We start from the raw sequence: 20,577 nt of genomic DNA, 5'->3' as shown, positions 1-20,577 counted from the left end.
ACGAGCCTGGCATCGCCAGTCCCAGGCATTCAGGAAGTGTGGTCCAGGCCCATGAGGGATGATAAACTGTGGGTCCTTTTTCTTCACCATCTGGTTTCTGGGCCTTGAGGACACACTCAGGGTCTCTTCTAGAGACTTGCTCTTTTCAGTGGAGGCTGATTCTCACGTCATCACCCAAACCCTGGCTTTGATACTCACTGTAGTGAGAATGGGGCACACCAGGAAGCTGCCTTCTGAGCACGGTGACCCATGCCTCAGTTTCCCCAGACACCATATGTAACATCTTCCTGCCTGGGGTGGTGCAGGGCAGCTGGGCCTGGAGACCCTAAGGCTAACACTGCTACACAAGGGCAAAGGATTTACATCCCCGTCTTGGTGTGTGAATGAGTATGCAGCTGTGAGTGGGTGGCAGTTGTGCACATGTATGTGAAGATTTGCCTGGGATGAGACATGCTGCTTTGTATTGCCCCAGTGCCACAAACACTTTTCTTTTCTATGCGGCCTCCAGCTTGCACATCCCCAGGCACATTAATGCAAACCCCTGGGGAGGTAGTTGAACGTGCTTATCCCCATGATGCTCGGTTCCTCCACATCCTTCTTCAAAGGGGTGACAAACAGGCCAAAGACAGAGCCCCTGAGACTCGCCTGGCCCTTAGGACCGGCACTTAGAGGTTTGCACAGGACAGGGTGCGGAGAAGCAGGAGACTTCCAGGAAGGTTTATCTCAGACTGGGTCTGCAAGTCCATGTGATGCTTGTGGTCAGAAGGAGAAAGCAGCTCTCCCCGGCCAGAGCAGAGAGCCTGGGCCTGTTCAGGGCACGTGAGTCCTGAAAGGAGGAGGTGGAAGCGCCTGAGACGGGAACGGGATCAACGAGCGGGGGGACGTCAGCAAGCAGCGGGACAGCAGGCAGTCTTTGTGTGGGCTCAGCCCTAACCTAGCCACCGCCTTGGAGGCCCGAGGATGAAGACCTGCAGGGACGTTGATCCATCTTCCACAATGGCCTGGTCCTCAGCAGCCACGGATAGCGGTCAGGTGGTGCTTGGACGGAGGCCTGCCACGATACAGGGTGGCATTGGGCACTGCCAGCTTTTGCTGCTGATTGGGTTTTGTTCCTTCAAAGCCTATATATAACACAGAAAGAGATATCTGGGGGGGAAAAAGTGAGGAGAAAGAAAGCCTTCCTTTGGTAAATGCAGAGTTTGCATTTTCCACCCTGATCACTCATCCTGTCACTGATATGCAGGAACAGGAGCTGAATCCAATTTGGGTTTTGTCAGAGGTGATCCCTTTAGTAAATACACTAAACTCTGCACTGGAGATCAGAGCAGCACAGCCAGGGAGCGGTTTGTGTGAACCGCAGGGTTTTTCTCGCCAGAAGACGTGTCACATTAAGCGTGCTAATGCCAGGGATGAAAAATGAGTTCTCCCTGTCAGACCGTGCCAGGAAGGTGCTCCTTCTGCAGACAGATGTTCCCAGGCAGCCGATTTCACGGGGACTCAGTGGTAGGAAATTACAGCAGGAACAGGATTTTTCAGTGCAGATCACGGGCACTTTCTTTTAAAACAACGCATGAAGCCAAGGGTGCAAACAGCTAACACAGAATTAAGTAAATGTACAAGGATGAGGAGAAACCGCTCGAGCTGTGCGAGCCTGGTCTGCCCCAGGGAAGTCTCTGCAAACTTCTCCTTGGAGTTGATTCCAGTCTGCTGGGGGGGGGGTATCTGCTTTCAGCCACTTGCCTGGGCTTTGGACAAACCTCATGGCCTTCCTGCCGGTCCCATCTCCTTCCTCCCTGACCCACATCCCACTCGCCCTGTCTCACTTCCAGCAACCTGGCTGCAGGGCCCCAATCCAGGCAGCCTCCTTGATGGCTGCCAACGTAGCAGCACGTAGGGGCAGGAGGTGCCCGAACAACACCTCCCACACCACGGCACCGGCTCTTGTGGGCGTCCTCCAGGATGAATGTAACACGAACGAGCCTTGTGCCTTTTACCGTGTCGCAAGGAGAAGGGGCAAGACCTGGTCCCACACAGATGTAGGGCTCGCGAGGCGCATGGAAACAACCCTCCAGGTCTACGAGAAGGGGAAGCAGCTTACTGAGGACTCCCGCTGACTTGAACTCGGCCCCTAGCAGCAGAGGCATTGCAATTCAGGAAGGAGAGAGGTTTCTAAATGAAATGCCAAATGACAAAGAACATGAGAAAAAAAAATTACAGGAGATGGGAAGGGACTGTGCAGACCTGGGGCTAGTAAAAAGGAAGCAGACGCTTTAGGAGCAGGGACAGAAAATGAATCCTGGTTAAGGACATTAAATTTAAACAGCAGCAGCAAAAACATAAAGATTCAAATCCAGCTCATGTCTTTGCAGCAGACACGAATGTGGAGACCCTTGATGTGCATCTCTCAAGCTTTAAATAATTTGTTTCAAGTCAATTACTGCACACACCCAAGACTCCAGCGCACTTGAAAAGTTTATCCTTAATGGAAGGATTTGCATCATTCATTAGACTGTTCTCTGAGGCTTCAGCATCTTGCCTGGCCGGTTTGAACCCACCACTCCCCTGTAGCTGTGACATTCCCCCACTGATTAGTCTGCTAGATAAGGATGGCATTATTAACCGGGCATGATCACTCTCACGGTCCCCTGGGGTTTTTAACAGTCAGCTCGTGGTCCTGAGCATCTGGAGGAGGGACGTCCATCACACTGGCCTGTTGGGGCCCAAGTAGCCCCAGGACCTGGCTTCAGCAGCCCACCCTCCCCGCTATCAGCTGCAGCCAACCAAGGCTTGGGGCAGGGAGGCAGGTTGGGACCAAGAAGGGCAGGGGTGGATGCTTCGAAGGTAGGGCAAGAAGGGCGGGTTCATTTCTCTCCTGCCTGCCCAGGGTCAGACCTGTGTTTCCTACATCTGCAGGCTGTGCTAGCCCCACCAGGCTACAAAGTATTTTGGGGTTGGCCTCTCTAACCAGACTCCTTTAAACTGGGGCTTTGGTGTGTCCCCATCTTCCAATCCCTCCCACCCCAAGAAAAGAAAAGCATTGCTAAATTCTTGAATGACTATTTATTTAATATTTGGTTCTTGATGGATGTGTCTACACATGCATTGTATGCCAGCTTAAATTTACTGTGCAACAAATTACTGCACAGTAAATGGGAATAGGCTAACATGCAGGCATTAATGCAGGCACATTAACTCTGTGTGTGGACTGAGTTGGGGCTAAAGTTAGTCCTAAGTCAGACCACACCCACAGTCTTACTGTTCAGTAAGGTGTCTACACATGCGTTATTGTGCAGTAACTAATCAGGCATAAATTTGATACCTGCATCATGCAGGTATCCAATTTACGGTCAAGTCGGCATAAGTTGCCGTATTTACTGCGCAGTATGGTCATGCACGTATAGACACATGCCCGCACTGTGCAGTAATTTCAGTTACTGCACAGGAAATGCCCCCGTGTAGACACACCCAATATGTTCTAGTAGTCACAAATGAACAAGAAAAGCCTTTGTTACTATGGAAACCCCTCAAAACTTTGGTGAAAACTGGATGTTCATATATAGTCTCAGGGTGAGGCTTACACAAGCATGTGGCAGACTTAAGAGGATGAGTCCCATGAGGAGCTGCACCAGCTCCCTCCAGTCATGGTCTTTGGGAGTCTCCCGCAGAGGCCGTTGGAGGCTCTCACCTATGGAGCATTTTGTCTACGGCTCGTTAGCGTAGACATGGATCAGGTCGGTAAGAGCAGAAGGTCCTGGCTGTGGAGGAGCCACTCTGAGCAGTGCGCCAGATGCGAGTCCCGGTTTTAATGAGCAAGTTTCCACAGCGCAGAAGCCCGCAGTGCGAGGGGCAGCACCCCAGCAGCAGGACCAAGCGCCGAAAATGCCTGGAGGAGCACCAAGCTTCACAAGTGATCTTTGCAAGGCAGGGGCGAGGAACGTAAGTGGGCGGCCGCGTGGGGAGAAAAGGCCATCGCACGCTCCATACAGACCCGAGGCATCTCCAGGACACGGAGGAGGGCATCCTACATTAGCACTAAAGTCATTTCCTTCTTTTTCCCCTTCAAAAAAGCCCTGAAGCTCTTTAAGCCTTAGCTGGTGGTAGGCTTCCAGTGCAATAACCAAAGTGAAATGCATCAGCCTTTATTAAACAGGCGGCAGCTGCCTTCATTGATTTGACAATCTACTGCGTGCTGAATATTTTCATTCTGATGGTGCTGCGGAGCTGTCAGTCTCTTCAAGCTGAGAACAAACAGAAGACTTTTTTCAGGATAAATTTACACTGTTGTTAAGACACAAAATGCACAGAACTCTTCAGAGAAGGAGATACACAATTCACTTACCCCTTATTAAGCCACTTAGGATGTTGAATCAGGATTTTTATTTATTTATTTTTTTAAATGAAAGGCAGGGGAAAAAAAGGAATTATTGAAGTGCTGGCAAGCACGGGCTGAAGCCCACAATGAGGAGAACATTTGGAGAGTGCGGCAGCAGCAACATTATATAAAAAGGTTTAATGAGCTCCGTGGGAAAAACATCAGACGAACTCAGCAATTCAGCGGCAATGGATTTTAACTTGCTTGCTCATTAAATGGGTTGCACCGGGACTAAACTGACTTTGTTCATCATTATGAATTGTGGCCGTGCTTACCCTGCCTCTTCTCCATTTGGCACGTGCTCCTTCATTCCCAGGTCAGCTGAGATAGCGGTAAGAAAGAGACCTTTTCACCAATAGCTTGTTAAACCAACTCTGGAAGTGAGCATAGGGTTGGTTGTCTACGAACGTACCTTCAAGTCCTTTGTCCAGCTTTAAATGTCCCGGTGGAGGGAGCTCCCACTACTTCCTTTGGGAAACCACTCCACTGCCAAGCAAAGTTTGCTCCCAGGAAATCCAGATGAGAGCTGGGCCAATAAAGGGTCTTTTGGTTCAATGAAAAAAACGGGGGGGGGACAGACACTGGTGTAAGTCAGGCCAAAACAAACCCATTGTATTTTTTAAGAATTGGAAAAGGGTGAACAATCCAGTCACCTATTTTTAAATATATGTATTTTAAGGCGTGTCAATTTTTGCATGAAAAATGACCTTGAGGATGGAAAGTTGGAAAGATTCATTTTGGAAACGTCAGAATAAAACACTTCAGCATTTCTTCAGCAAAACATTTCACTTAAAAATGTCAGAATGAAATGTTTTGACAGTTTCAAAATTTCTTCCCCTGTCTTTTGGCCAACACCATTTTCCAAAGGCAACTCACTTGCATAAATGGTTTCGACTTCCTCAAAAGCCCCACTTTTTCCCTGGTTTTCTGTTCACTGAAAAAATAATGGCCTGCTCTATTGGAAGGGTGCCCATTTCCAGTGCCTTCTTGGTAGGAAGCAGAAGTGAGCAGGCATCTGAACCCATCTACTTTACCATTGTGTCAAACCTCAAATTGGCACCATTTTTTTGTCTGGGGCAGTGGCTGCATTTTCTTTTTGTATTTTGTATAGCATCACAGGGCCCTGAACTCAGCTGGGGCCTCAGAGGACTGCCGTAGTGGACAGCACAAACCACAATCTAGGTCATGGCAACTAGTAAATTTTTGTACAAAAAACAAACTGCGGTGACATTTCTCATGCATGCAAAAGTATTCAGGAAGCAAAAGCACAGCAGTTTGCAGGCAGCTTTGTCTCCAGCTCTTAGCCCTCTGGATTTTCAAGCAGAATGTGTCGCTGGGCCCATGACCTCAAGGCATTGCCGGAAAAAGACGCAGGGAGCTCATTGCTCCACTGAAAAAGACACCTGCCTGCTCTGAGTACAGCTGCCTGCACGAATCCACTGCAGAGCTCCAAAATGCCAGGCTTTGTTCAATAATTCATTTTTCCAAACCAGTGAATAATTGACAGTCACAGATCAATGGGGTGTATCATCCACAGTCTCTCCAATGGGAACTTTGCATCTTGCCTGAAGAAACATCACATTTTCTAACGTGGACCTCTGAGTTTACAACCCCTGCGTTGGGAACGGGAGACAGAGGGCTAAAAATAATGGTACCTTTTAGTCTGCATGACACAGAAAGGAATTTCTGCAACCCAAGGATAATGCACATTTTCAGCATGATATGAATGTTTGGAGAGGAGAAGGAGCCACATTTTATCCCACACAAAAGCTGTTTTGGCCGTGATATAGGGCCCTCCTGGAATCTGTATAGTGCCAGACAAGCCCAGAGATCTTTTTTCCAAGGCTCTTTATAAAGTTTGCTGTTCATTTAATTAGCTTGGAATTTTATAAAGGAAATAGTAAGAAACTTCTAGACTTGCATTAGCTGCCTTGAGTCTGCAAAGTCTGACATGGTGGTGAAAGCGGGCACAACATCCCCTCCAAACTGCAGAATTGTAAGCAGGGAGGTTTGCCCTTGGCAGGGCCTTGCTGCAAAACTGCCAAAGGTGTATTGCACTTCCCCGTGTGCCCCCAGATCAGCTACTGCTGCGGTGTCCTTAACCTATGGGCTGCCAGCTGCTGCAGCCTGACCCTGCATAGGTGCTCTGTTAAGACTGCACCAGGCTGTGAGGTTTGCATCAGGTTTGCCCTCAGGTTCAGAGCTGGGGGAGAGGGAAGTCAGCGGAGCACAGGCCTGGGGACTGTGGAGGGCTGAGCCGAACGCCCAGCCAGGCTATTACCCCAGTGCTGTTGATCCCCATCGTTGCAGCCAACGTGGCTTCGATGCTGTCCTCTCTGCTGTGCTGCCAGCTGATCTGTGTAGCTGGGAGCAAGGACTGGGCAAGGTCGTCTGGAACGAACGGAGACGTGGACTTTCCTATGAGGGCATCACCGAGATCAAACAGTACCAGAGGGAGTGTGGGAAGAGAGATATCCCCTGCTTTCCTGCGTCTACCAAAGGAGGTGCCGTTATTAGCAGCCCCATCAGGACTATGATTTACAGAACAAGTAAAGGGGAAATTATCCCCTGAGGTATCCAAATTACCCTGTTAATTTATCTGGAATAGTATTTCCCAGCTGCATGCGCAGCTTGATCAGTGATGTGCCAGGGGAACCCATCTATTTATGTATTAATCCTTCTAGGGTTTTATATTAGCACCCATCACCATGGTGTCGCAGTGGCTGCAACATGCCACACTCCAATGTGCATCCGATTTCCTGAGGCACCAAGGGTGAGGCCAAAGGACTTCCATAGACATTAGGGCTGGAAGGGACCTCGGGAGATCATCGAGTCCAGCCCCCCACCCGAAGGGCAGGAAGTCAGCTGGGGTCATAGGATCCCAGCAAGATAAGCATCCAATTTGCTCTTGAAGGTGTTCAGTGTAGGTGCTTGAACCACCTCCGCTGGCAGACTGCTCCAGACCTTGGGGGCTCGGACAGTAAAGAAATTCTTCCTTATGTCCAGCCTGAAACCGTCTCGCAGTAGTTTATGACCATTTGAACTCATCATCCCTTGGGGCGCTCTGGTGAACAGACGTTCCCCCAGATCCTGGTGGTCACCCCGATAAGCTTGTAGGTGGCCATCAGATCACCCCTGAGCCTGCGCTTTTCCAGGCTAAAGAGTCCCATGGCTCTCAGCCTGTCATCGTAAGGTCTGTTTTCCTGACCTCTGGTCATGCGTGTGGCTCTCCTCTGGACTCTCCCAAGCTTCTCCACATCCTTTTTGAATTGTGGAGCCCAAAACTGGATGCAGTACTCCAGCTGCGGCCTCCCCAAGGCCGAGTACAAGGGGAGAATGACGTCCCGGGATTTGCTTGAGACGCATCTATGGATGCACGCCAGCGTTTTGGCTGCTTTAGTAGCCGCAGCATCGCATTGCAGGCTCATGTTCATCTTGTGGTCAATGATGACCCCCAAGTCTCTTTCTTCCGTAGTGCTAGCCAGCATAGCACTGCTGAGCCTATAAGGATGCTGCAGGTTTTTCCTCCCAAGGTGGAGAACCTTGCATTTTTCAGTGTTAAACACCATCAGGTTCTCGTCCTCCCATTTGCTGAGCTTGTCCAGGTCAGCCTGGATCACCCTCCTGTCTTCTGGCGTGGATGCTTTGCCCCAAAGTTTGGTGTCATCGGCGAACTTGGCTAGTCCGCTTCTGACTCCAGTGTCCACATCATTAATGAAGATGTTGAACAATATGGGTCCAAGGACAGAGCCTTGAGGGACCCCACTGGTCACAGGACACCACAATGAGTGACTGCCATCGATTACTACCCTCTGGGTCCGACCACAGAGCCAATTTCCCAGCCAGCGGATCATGCTGGACCTAAGGCCACAATTGGCCAGTTTCACCAAGAGGTGATCATGGGATACCAGATCGAAGGCTTTTTTGAAATCAAGATATAGGACATCAATCTCTCCTCCCTTGTCCAGGTGATAGGTCACCTGGTCATAGAAGGAAATGAGGCTGGTCAAGTAAGACCTACCCATGACAAACCCGTGCTGGCTATCCCTTAGGACAGGGCTGGGCAGTGCTTTTTGGAAACATCACGTGGGAATGAGGAAGAGACAGGAATGCAATAATAATAATAATAATAGTCATACTAACATCGTGTCCTCTGCAAAAGTTTGCCAAAAGATTTAAGTGGGAAATGCCCCTGCCATTTTCTCTTGCTCGGGTGGTCTGTGAGCCCCTCGGCTGGTGTAAATCAGAAGTCCTCCATGCAAGCTGATTTGCACCCACTGGGGAACAGGCCCATCACCCCAGCTGCCTGCAATGTGCAGCGAAGCAGAACGAGCTGCTCGTGTCCCACGAGAGAGGGTCTGGCAGAGGCTGCCTGAGCCGGCGGCTGGGCCTGGGCACGCACCGCCCGGCAGTGCTCCGTCCGGCGGGGCCGCGTGCCAGAGCTGCGGGATGCCAGCCTGTGTTCAATCATTCGTTATCCTGAGCCACTGAATAATTCACCGTACTAGATTAATGGCATATGCCATTGAAGCACTTTCCATGTGGAACCGCTGCTCCCCCCGGAGCGGCTCCTCCGAGAGCCACGGCGCATCTTCCGACCGGCGGGCCGAGATGCGGGGCCAGGCTGTGGGCTCCTCGCCTGGAGAACGGCAGGCTTCGAAGGGCTGCTCTGGTGGGAAGCCCAGAAAAGAGGCTGCTCTCCTCCCCGTGCTGGGGAAGGATTTCACGGCGGCAGAGGCAGCAGCAGGCTCTGCTGGCACGGGGGCCAGGCAGGACAGAGCACTCCCAGCCCTCCCTGCCAGAAGTCACTAATCAAAGGGAAATCAGCAGCCAGCTGCAGTAAAGCCCAGGCCTCCCCACCACAACCTTTGTCAGCAGAATAAAGTCGTATTTAACATGCCATCAGCCCAAAAGGATTCTGTCATTGTGAAAGTCCTGCTCTATCTACCTTTATCTAAGTCCCAGCTGGGCAAAGCAGAGGTACCTGCTTGGCTCTGAGCCGATTGCCATAGCGCTTGCAGGCAGTGGAAAGTCTCCTGCTGGTCAGCGCCCTTTGCGCCAGACCTTGATGCCACGCTGCCGACCGCCTGCGCTTTCAGCACAGGAGTGACCATAGGGCTGAAAACACAGCTCGGCCCGCGGTATTCAGGGCCCCGCGGTCCGTATGCACAGCAAGAGACAGCTCCTGCCACAAATCGAAGCAGACGCCAGACGGGCTGTTAGCCAGGCTGTAGAGGTGGAGAAGCACAAAGAGAAGCAGCCACCTTCCTCAGGTCACATCATGAGGAGGCAGGATGTGAAGATGATTTTGCAGCATCTTAGGCTGGTGCCCAAAGCCCCGGATCACCCATCATCTCCTCTACCCCGAATCCTGCGGCTGTTTGTTATGTTCCCCTGGGAGCCGAAGCAGCACTTCTTCCTGCTTCACTTTTAAATCTTGACTTCCTTCTTATGGGTCCCATCTAGGCAAAGTGTGCACAGGGGTCCCAGGCACATACGCAGCCTAATGAGAGCCAGCAAGCTTGCTAAATGAAGAGGGCAAAGATAGGCACGTCCTTTATAAATCATTTTCCGCTAGAATTTTAAAGTCTCAAGTCACATATCTATATGGGCATAATTAGGGAACACTGGGATACTGATGTGCATTTCCAAGTTGCTTGAGGTTGAAATTACAAGATCAGGTCAAATTTCATTATGGTTTATAATATTTGACGTTTTCTTACCCATTATGTGAGAAAATGAACAACTGTATGTCAGTATAATATATACTTACATTGCTTTCTCCCCTTCACAAGCCAAGAGAGAGAGGAAAGCCGTACCACCTTTCCACTGATATGACTGCCAGAGGTAATACCCGTTCCCAGGCATCCATGAGAGTGATAAATGTGCTCTCATTAACGGAGGTGAGAATGGAAATACCCTGTCATTCATGTCACTTAGCAAAGGAAGAAAGTTCAGCCCTTTTTATTGTTAATAGTAGAACTTATGGGTTTGGGAAAAAATTGTTGAGAGAAAGAAAAGGTCTTAATGGTATAATAATTCGCACTTGCAGGAGGAAATAGCCTTCATCTATGGATGTCAAAATAATTAACAAGAGTGGATTGTACAGCTAGCCACATGCTGGAGGGAGGGAAACTGAGACACACAGAGATTCGAGTGGGGCTTTGGGATGATGGCCCTGGACCAGGATTCAGGAGCCCGGGGTTCAAGTCCTGAAATGGCAAGAGGCTTCCTAAAAAAGTACCTAAAAGTCCTAGATGATGTGGGTCTAGCCACTCATGGCCTAGGCCGGAAGAGCTGGGGGACTTGTCAATCGAGACGCAGCTCCCAACGTCCCTGCCTCTGAAGGCAAATCGGCCTCATGCAGCGAAACGGTCGTGGACCTTGGAAACCACTAATATCATCTCCCCATGTTTAGCTTATCGTTTCAACTCAAGCTAAAGTCCAGGTGGATAAATCCTGCAGCGCCTCCGGTGATCCCGTCACCAGGGTGGGGACTGAGGGTGAAATTCAGTCCATGGGGGACAGCACCTGTCCAGAGGATGTGGGCATTGCTTTTTGTCCACCCGGTTCTAGACTACCAGCAATGCTTGGAGCAAAGCGTGAAGGAAGACAAGGGGCGAGCCTTTGCTCACGCAGAGAAAACAACGCATGGTAGATGGTTGCAAGCATGTGGATCATGCCATGCACCCGGCACCAGGGATCCATCAGCCCAGGCGCACCCATGGTGCTGGCATCCTCCCCGCTTCCCATCAATAATAATTGAGCAGGGGGCGATAACAGATCCAAAAGTAAGATGGATAGAGCCATCCGACTACATCCAATTAACATGTACAGTGTAATCAACACTCATTAAGCCAATTTAGTCAAGTGATGACCTCAGTAGCTTTTACTTAATCATATACTTAAATGTCAAATCAATATGCAAATTTGGTCTTGGCCTTCTTAAATTATAACCCATTAAAACCTTCAAGTAAATAAGTGTGACATGAGTCAACTGTATACCACGAATACAAATACACAAAGTCTTACGCTAGTCAGCTATTAGTCTGAGCTTCACATGAGCACCTAAGGGCTTCAAGTCACTGTGTACAGTTCTCCGATAGCCTGCATTATAAATATCCAAGCCATGAAAACTTGGCAAGTCTTCCTAGTTGTCTCCAAAGTTGCATTTCTACACAGGTAACAAGCATTTTGCATATATAAGCTGCTGCCATGGTGCTGTTCACAGTTTCTTTTACACCTTGTGCTTCTGCTTGCTGTTTCCAGTGACATCCAACATAGAAATTGGCCGCCACACTGTTTTCTTTCCATGCCTTGTGACTGTAGCATCACCTGTGAATCTGGCCCATCAGGTGCAGAGAAATGAAGAGTTCTTGAAAGAAAAAAACCCCAGCTTTCCTCCAGCACACACCCCTTGCAGAGGAAAACTGTATTGTCTACATCATTCAGGGCCCCCAGTGATGAGCTTATGCATACAGCTGAAAAGTCCCCAAAGCAGTGCATCTTCTAAGACATATGTCACGTGCAGTGCATGTGCCGGGCACCCACATTGCAGCCTGTCCCGGGCAGCCCTCCTCAGGCATGCCTGTGTCAGTGGAGATAACAGAGAGCTGCCATTTTTGGTTGAGAGTCCTATTATTTAGGAGGATCACAAGGCTGAGCAGTGTGACAGGTAAAACACTGGCGAGGCCTCGATAACATCACACAACAGATAGGGGAAAGCGCTGTGTGGCGAGCAGACACGACAGTAATCGACTGGCCCGTGACACTCGACTGTCACCAACCAGTGACTCTGGAAGTCAATCTGATCATCTTGGATAAGAAAGTGGCTTGGGCTAAGATCAGTGCTGTCGTAGCCCTGGGCTAATTGAGAAGGGGTGGGGAGTCGATGGGGAATCAGCCCTCGCTGTTCAAACCACCCTTGTATCACATCTCACATCCCTGACGAGCTCTGCACCAGGAGGCAGCAGCAAAGCGGAGCCATGCCGACCCAAGGAAACAAAAAACAAAACCTAAGGAAAGAGCAAGAGGCTGATCTTTCCTTAGAAGAGAAATGACAGCAGGAAAAAGGGAAAGGGAAAGGGAAAGGGAGGACAAGGATAGCCTGAGAAAAAAATCACAGGGCCCCTCAGTGAGATACAAAGACCCCTGATGGCACCGTTGTTTCTTCAGGCTGCCATGCAGATAAGCCGCTCATGTCCTGTCTGTATTTGGCTGGTTATAGCGAGTGTCAGTCATGCCGAGGCCCGCAGGCATGTTTCCTTTGGGTCCTGGCATGGTTTCCCAGCCTGGGGTGCATTCCCTGGTGCATGGTGTCTAGCGCAGCATCGGAGGTGCCCGCAGCTCTCCAGGTTGGCTCCTATGCCCCTGGCTACTCCACAACCACTCCGGTGGGATGGGAGGACTCCCAAGCTCGCAGCAACTTTGCAGCCTGCTGTCCCAGCATGGCCAGGGTCCCAGGAAGCCCCCAGAGCAGAGACCTCCTTCCCATTCACATGGAGAGTCCAAGTTCGGCATTTTTGTTCCAGTTCAGAGGGGAACCAATTTGCAAATGCCGAGCTGCCCCGGAGAAAAGGTTGTGCACCCTTCATGAGACAGTCCTTTCTGAGAAGAATCGTGCTCTTGATGAGGCTACAGAGACTGGGCTCCTCCTAGAAGCAGTGGCCACAGCCCGGAGATGTCCAAAAGATGCTTCATTCTCCTGGAAAGAGCCGTCTGTAGGACACGGGTGCATTCCTCTGTGAACAAAGCCAGGCTGGCACACCCTGCACCAGCCATCGGCGCCTTAGGGGATCCTGTCCTGGATATTGGGTACGGACCAGTAAATGCAGAGCTGCATGGCGAGGGACAGGGGAACTATGCAGCGGAGACCAGGAATGGAAGCTGTGCAGGCGTCGACCTGTCGATTTAGGGAGAAGGCCGGCCCCATAACCCGCTCATGAAACGCATGCAGCGAACAACCCTGGCAGTTCTGCCTCCTCCTGACCTTCCTTCTGGGTCTTCTGTGGGAGGCAGCATTCGTGTCCCTTTCTCTATACAATGCCATGCAAAATCCCAGGTCATTTTATTTGTGGTGCAAATAATATTGCAAATTCAAATGCAATGAGCAGATAAAATAAAGTGAGGTCGAGGAGAACTGGGCTGGTGGGTGATAAAATAAAGTGAGGTGGAGGAGAACTGGGCTGGTGGGTGAGATGTGTTCTGCTATGCACAGAACTGCTTGAGGTTAATTTATCAGAGCTCTAGTCGATACCACCCTTATATGGGGAGTAAATCTGCTTTAATGTATTATCCCTATTGCTAACTCACAGAACTGAAAATCTCATTTCATGGGCTCCAGGTTTACCAGATTACAATTCCACTGGAGAGAGTTTTGGAGAGTAATGCAAACTAATAATAAAACATTAGCTGGTAAAAGCAGCATTTTTCTCCTGATTGCCCTGATGCATGCTCCCATGAATTGAAGAGTACGGTCCTGAGAAGACCTCCTCCTGAGATGGAGTGTGCTGCAGAAGGAGCCTCCTTATCCTGAGGGTGATAATGGAGAGATGCCTCCCACTTGCTGGTTCCTCTAAAGAGCAACGCGTTCTCCACTGCACTCACCAGGGATTCTCGAGCAAGCCAAGACAGCCGAGGAAAAGCCTCTCTGAGCCCCACGAAGCCGCAGGGAGCAACTTAAACAAGAGCCAGCTCCTTGTATAACTTACAAAGGGGAACCGTGGTTGTGCAGCCATGTTCAGTGTCTGAACAGGAAAGTGCAACCCTGCAAGGTCCCTTTTGTTATGTTTGTGCTTTAAAGACTAGGTTCAGAAAAGCATTTAAACACCTAATTTGTACCTAGGTATTTCACCCACTGAAATTGGAGTCGGTGCCTAAATAGCATTTTGGAGCCAGCCTATAGCGCAGCTCATCCATGCTTGGAAATCTTTTCCTTCTGTGCTTCAGGGCCTCTCTGTCCCACCTGGGCACTTTAAAGCAGGAGTTCCCAGCCATGCACTGGTTAGTTGCAAACCTCCTGCCAGGAACCCCCGTCTGCTTGGCCCAGGGCATGCTCTGCACCTGACACGGCCCTCCACAGCGGTCTGCCGCAAGCCAGCTTCCTCGTGCCCCTACATGTTGGAGCACGGGGGCCTGACGTGGAGTGTGCTCGGCACAGCACACGCTGTGGGGGGCTGGGTAATGATAATCTCTCATCCCGGTCTTTCCATGCGGGGCCAACAACAGTTTTGCCAAGGTGTCTTCTGCCGCTTCAGATGCAAGACTTGCTTCTGGCCCTTGATGCAGGATCTGGGGGGTTTGTGGTGTGCATGTAACATCCTTTGGTGGCCCTCGGCATCTTGCGGGGATTTCACCTGCTGGGATTGCACGTCCTGATTTGCAGAAGCGCTGAGCACCCAAAACCCCAGGTGAGGTCAATGGGAGGTGGGGGCAGAGGGCAGGCCCAGACGCTCCAGGTTCTTGGATCACAATCTACATGGGGTGTACCAAGTGTGTGTGTATACATGTGTCTATATGTATATAGGCATACATGTACAGTGTGTGTATATGTGTGTCTATATGTTCATCGGCATATATGTGTGTGTGTGTGTATGTGTGTGTGTGTGTAAGTATATGTACGGGGGTGTTGGTTGTAGTCGCGTTGGACCCTCGCCTGTAGATGTATATGCATGTGTATATGTAGAGGTATCTCACTGTCGAGTTAGCCAGGGCCCCGAAATCTCTGTTCTGACTCACGTGTGGAATTCAGAGGCATCTGGCTTCTTCCCCTCTCCCCCCCCACCACACACTTTTGTTTTATTTATTCACAGCCAAGCAACCAAAAAAGAATCAAATTTATCAAACTGATTTCATCATGTGGAAAGCATAGTGATGAAGTCTAAATTGCAATTGACTGAATTTTGAATTAAGCAATCAACTGATTAATTACTTGACTTTTGTCTAATAAAGCAAAATGTAAATGATGCCAGCAAAAAGTTACATTTCATTAGTGCAGCGTTAGCTTTGCCCTGCTGCACAGGGTGGAAATGAAGACGCTGATGGAATTGTCAGATTCATAAGGAGATATACAAGATTGTCACAAAATGCCCAGATACCACCGCCTGCCTTTATTTCTTCTTGATGTACAGCGTGTTGCAAAAGAGTGAAGAAAAGATAAAAGAAATGTACAGAACAAGTGCGCTCTTCCTTATGCAATAAATAGCAGCTGTGGGGATCCTTTGTCAATCCTAGCATCCTCTATCAATATTAAAGGAGATGCAACACATTGTATCCTTCAGATTGATTTTGCACTGATGAATGCCAGATTGTCAGATTGGTTAGTGCTCACAAATACATTCATCAGTGCTAAGGTCAGCACGGACTCATCTGCAATAGCTTTTAATATCTCTTTCTCGGCTGTGCAATACAACTGATAAATGGCCAGTGGAAGATAGAGTCTAGCCATCAGTGCTTCAAGGCCACAACCACGGGGGCTGTCGGAAACGGCATTAAAACCTCCTCGGCGTGCTGCCTTCCTGAAATCATTTAAATAGCGTCCTCGCTCCTCTCTGACATTAATCCATGGAAACACCCTTCAGGAGGGCTGAGCGTGCATTTCCAGAACAGCTTCCCTCCATCCTGAAGATGCAAATCCTGACAGGCAAAGCAGGCACCTTGCTCTGGTGGGGAAGATCCTTCATGTCTAATGTCTATCCTCAGCGCTGAAGGACGCCTCGCCGCAGCTCCGTCCGTCTACCTGGCAGCCCAGCGAGGCACGACCCGCCGCGGGGAAGGCGAGCACTGGTGGCTACAGCGCCAGGCCACGAGCCAGGCGAAATGTGCTGCCTGACTCGGTGATATCTCTTTGCTTTGCTGTTCCCCTCCCAGTCTCGTCTGTCTAGTCTTCAGGATAGGAGGCAGTCTCTTTTTGTTAATCTAAATACCTCGCGGCCCATGGGACTGTCTGGTCTCGCTTGGGATACCCCCAAGTCCCCACATTTAAGGAGCGGGCAGGGTGAAGGGCCCTGTGAGACATGCGAGAGCTTCGCCCAACATCTCTTTGGCCTAGGACTGAGGTCTTCACGGGAGTGGGATAAGGGGCCCACATCCGTCCCTTTTGGCCAGGGAGTAGGCCACGCTCTTCCCACATGTGGGCTCTACTCCAGGCCTGTCGCCCGTGTCAGGAAACACGGGAGCACGCGGCTCGCTGGCACCGCTCCGTGCATACAAGGAAGTTGCCCGTTGGTTGGCGCTGCCCCAGCAGCCCTCGCTGTCTGGATCTCTGAGCACTCGGCAGTCGTCTGTGCCCCGAATTGAATCATAGCTTTGAATGAAAGCATCAGTGGGGGATTTTCAGGGCTCAGAATCAGTTTTCCCAGGTAAAAGGTCGCAGCCTGAGAGAATCCAAGGACAAACCGTGGTGTAATTATAATGACAACTTCACTGACACTCTCACTTAATGCCTCAGCTCTTCTGAAATTCATTATTTTCACTGGTGGCGATGATGACAATCCTAGGCACTTCATCCGTATGTCTATGGGGTTTTACAGGGGAAGGCAAACCTTGGTGCCTGCATTGCACAGCTGGGGAAGCTCAGGTCCAGGGAGCGGCACGGAGCGACCCCCAATCCCCAGAAGTCTCCTGACCACCAGCCAGCACGAGAACGAAGCAGGACGCTGCGATGTCCGGGCCGTCAGGACACAGCCTCACTTGCCATGTTCTCCTTTGCATCTCCGCCGTTCACCCGCTGTCTACGCAGACAGCCAGGACAGCATCCTTACCCTGTGGTCTCTAGGGACAGAGAGTGTCTTTTTTGTTGTTTTGTTTTGCTGCTTCTACACAGGCAGCAGCACAAATGGGCTTATTTTTAGTGGCAGGAAAGTGGTGCTTCCCTGCCTTTTACTGACTCTCAGCCCCGCGCTTCCCTCGCAGCTTCTCTTCCCTCGAATGACATTTAGTGACCTGGCAGGGGGGAAAGCTCGGTGACGAGCTGTGCCCATTGCTCCAGGACCGGCACTGCTGCTTGAGAGTCTCTTGGGGGAAGACAAGACGGTACCTTGGGGCGAGGCTGCCGCTGGGGGTGGGGGGCAATGCCGTGCTACCCCCTTATCATCATAAACAAAAATTCACTTCTAATTTTAGCAAATGAAAACAATAAATGGCTGGAGGCCTGTATAATCTACACATCAGCACAACAAGATGCTTAGTCAATAAAATAGTTCAACTAAGTGATCTCAGCATGTAATTCCATACGGATTTTTTTCGGGGGAAAATGCTATCATTTTCCATTTCTGTTTAATGAATCATGTGAATTATAGTAACATTACAAATGGTTTTCTTTGCAGCCTATTAGTTTGTTTCTGTAGGGTTCTAATGGAAGACATGCTTCATTTAGATCGTAGCTTGCCCCCAAGCCATAAAGAATAAATTGTATTATTATAAGCAGTTACCTTTTAAAATGATCTTATCAAAAAGGGAAAAGTCTGCTGCATTGTTGTTGTGGAGGGTTATTACCATTTTAGACAAAAGGCTGCAGGCACTTAGCTGCTGTGGTTTTTTAATAACTCCAGTAGAGAGGGGAATAAAAGGTCACCAAAACCTGAGCATCCTCTTGGCATGGGAATGAATGATGTCTGTGCAGCACCATCTTTCCCACCCTGGCAAGGCCTGTGACCTCAACTTATCTCCTCAGCACACAGCGTCTGAAGCCAAAAGAGACCATTTCACCTGGTGGCTTGCATAGCAGGGAACATTTGTTTGACTAAAGCCCCAGATGGGAATCCAGTCCTCGTCTGGTGCCAAGATGCAGAACCCATCGGCACTTCATCACCCTTGCTGTGAAAACTGTGCAAGTCCCCAGCTGAAGGAGTCTGCCTCCAGCTTCCAGCCACTGTTTCTGGGTGTGTTTCTCTGCTGGATTAATCAATCCCTGGTGCCCAGTGCTTCTTCCTGCCAAGGTATAGGGGCCTTGTGATGCAGGCGGCTCTTGTTCGTCCTGAGAAAGAGCTGTCTGTTTAGTTTATGTATCTCGTGGTGAGGCAACGGTGCCAGCCTCCAAACCAGTTCTGGGGTCCATGACTGCCTCACCTAAGGCAGGTCAACATCCCTTCTCCAGTGCAGACACTGGGGCTGGATGTCGGTTCCAGCACTAGTCCTACCGGTGCTGTACAGAGAGGTAAAATCTCCTCGGCGCTCCCCTGCTCCTCTTTCAATCACTGCCTTCACCCTTTCTGCACAGTACCATGCCGGTAGCTCACCATGACTGGCTGGTCTGTGCTGAGGTGCTAAGTCCATGGTGGCTGTGGATGGTGCCGTTCCCCAGTGCCCGGGCATTGCCTGCGTTCCTGCGCAAAACTCTTCATCTGGCTGTTTCTAAAAGCACTTGTTTGAACATTCCTGGACAGGGAGTGAGCCAGATTTCTCCGTGCAACTGCTCAAAACTCATCCTGGTTTGCCCCTCAGCCAGCCTTTCTACCCGCTGCATACTGTATTAGCATTGATTTTATATTTAGAGCAAGACACTGACAGTATATGGCACTAGAGCAACAACTGGTCCCTATGGAAACCCCATAGGAGCACCCCATTAAATAATAAATCCTTTTTTAAAAAATATTTGACATTTATCTGGTTTTGGTGCATTTACCATGTGCTTTATTGATCTAGAATGGAGCTCTATTTTTCACCAGAACCTGAGGCAGAATCAACACCTCACAAAAGTCTGTGCCATCTGTGCCGTTTTCTTTATCACCCAAACTTGTAATCTCCTCCAACAATAAGAACAGGCTTAGTTGACAAAAGATGCCTTTATTAGAACACAGTTGATGATCATTAATTATAGTCCTGTCATTCACATCTTTATCACCAGACTCCCATATCAATTTTTTCCCCGCGTTTTGGCCTTGGCTGATCAACTGATTGTTTTCTGGGACTTCCAGTGTGCCCTTTTTGAATACCGGTACAACACTGGCTTTCTTCTGGTCATCTGGAATTTCCCTAGCATTCGGCAGTCTATTAAAAACCACCAGCAATGGTCCAGAGGTCACTCCAGCCAGGCAGCTCTTTTAGCACTCTTGGGATCTGGGGATTACAAATATTTAATCTGTAGCAGATGTTGTTAGTGGCATTCTCTTTGTTCCTAATGGCCCGGAAAACCTTCCGCCATTCTCATGTGATACACGTGCATCATCTTGTGTCTTTCTAAAAACAGAACAGAATTACTTAATGAGCATTTCTGCCTTTTCTGTATCATAACTGACAGCTTCTCGTGCCCATCATAGAACAGGCCAACACCATGACTAATGTTTCTTTTATTCCTAAAATACTTTCTAAAAGCTCCTCCTTATTGCCAATAAGCTCAGTCCCCCATGAATTCTCCCCAGAGAGTTTTCATTCCCCTTGTCAATTTGATAGTTATCATTCCTAGTTTTATAGTGATTGGTATCTGTTTCTCCTACACTTTTTTCTCATTTATTATATCTTGCTTTTTTATTTCCAACTGCTGTGAACAAAAATGGGCTATAAGCTGCAGCTGTCCACTCCCTTGATTGTGGCTGTTGGATCATTTCATAAACCCTTCTGTAAAAACTCCCACATTTCATTCACATTTTTCTATCTAATTTTTTCTTCCCATTATTTCGCTCATAATCTTACATAGTTTTGGGAAAAGAGCTCTTTTGAGGAACAAAGGGGATGCACACACACATATTATATATATATTTGTATATATATAGAACTGGCAAGGGCTGACCTCTGTTTGCTGATATTGAATATAATCAGCTCACCATCACTGGTCCCTAGATAACCATCAGTTTCCAGACTGGCAATTAATTTATCTATATCCATTATAATGAGGTCCATAATAAAGCTAATCTGTGTTGGCTTCAATGTCTTTTGTGTTAGAAAAGTATCATATATGCACTGAAGAACGCTTGCGAGGTGTTAGTGCTGGCTGTGGGAGACTGCCAGCATACGCTTCTCCAGTCCCGAGTCTCGGAGCTGCAGGGTTTTCTCTCCATCCTTTGCAGTTCGACCCCTAAGGTGTATCTCACCCTGCTCGCCCAAAAGACCCCCTCCCTGTGCTCTCCAGTAAGAGGTGACTGACAAACAGAGCTGAGCAGATGGGACCCTTTACCACCCATGCCCCTGCCAGCGTCCCACACTGTGTCCCCCTGGTCCCCAGCTCTGCTGTGACACATGATTGTAAGCCACGGACTCAGTTGACTTCA

Source organism: Crocodylus siamensis, chromosome 7 (genome assembly GCF_052110815.1).
Source record: "Crocodylus siamensis isolate JL-2025a chromosome 7, ASM5211081v1, whole genome shotgun sequence".
NCBI lineage: Eukaryota > Metazoa > Chordata > Crocodylia > Crocodylidae > Crocodylus > Crocodylus siamensis.
This window is presented reverse-complemented; position numbering follows the sequence as displayed.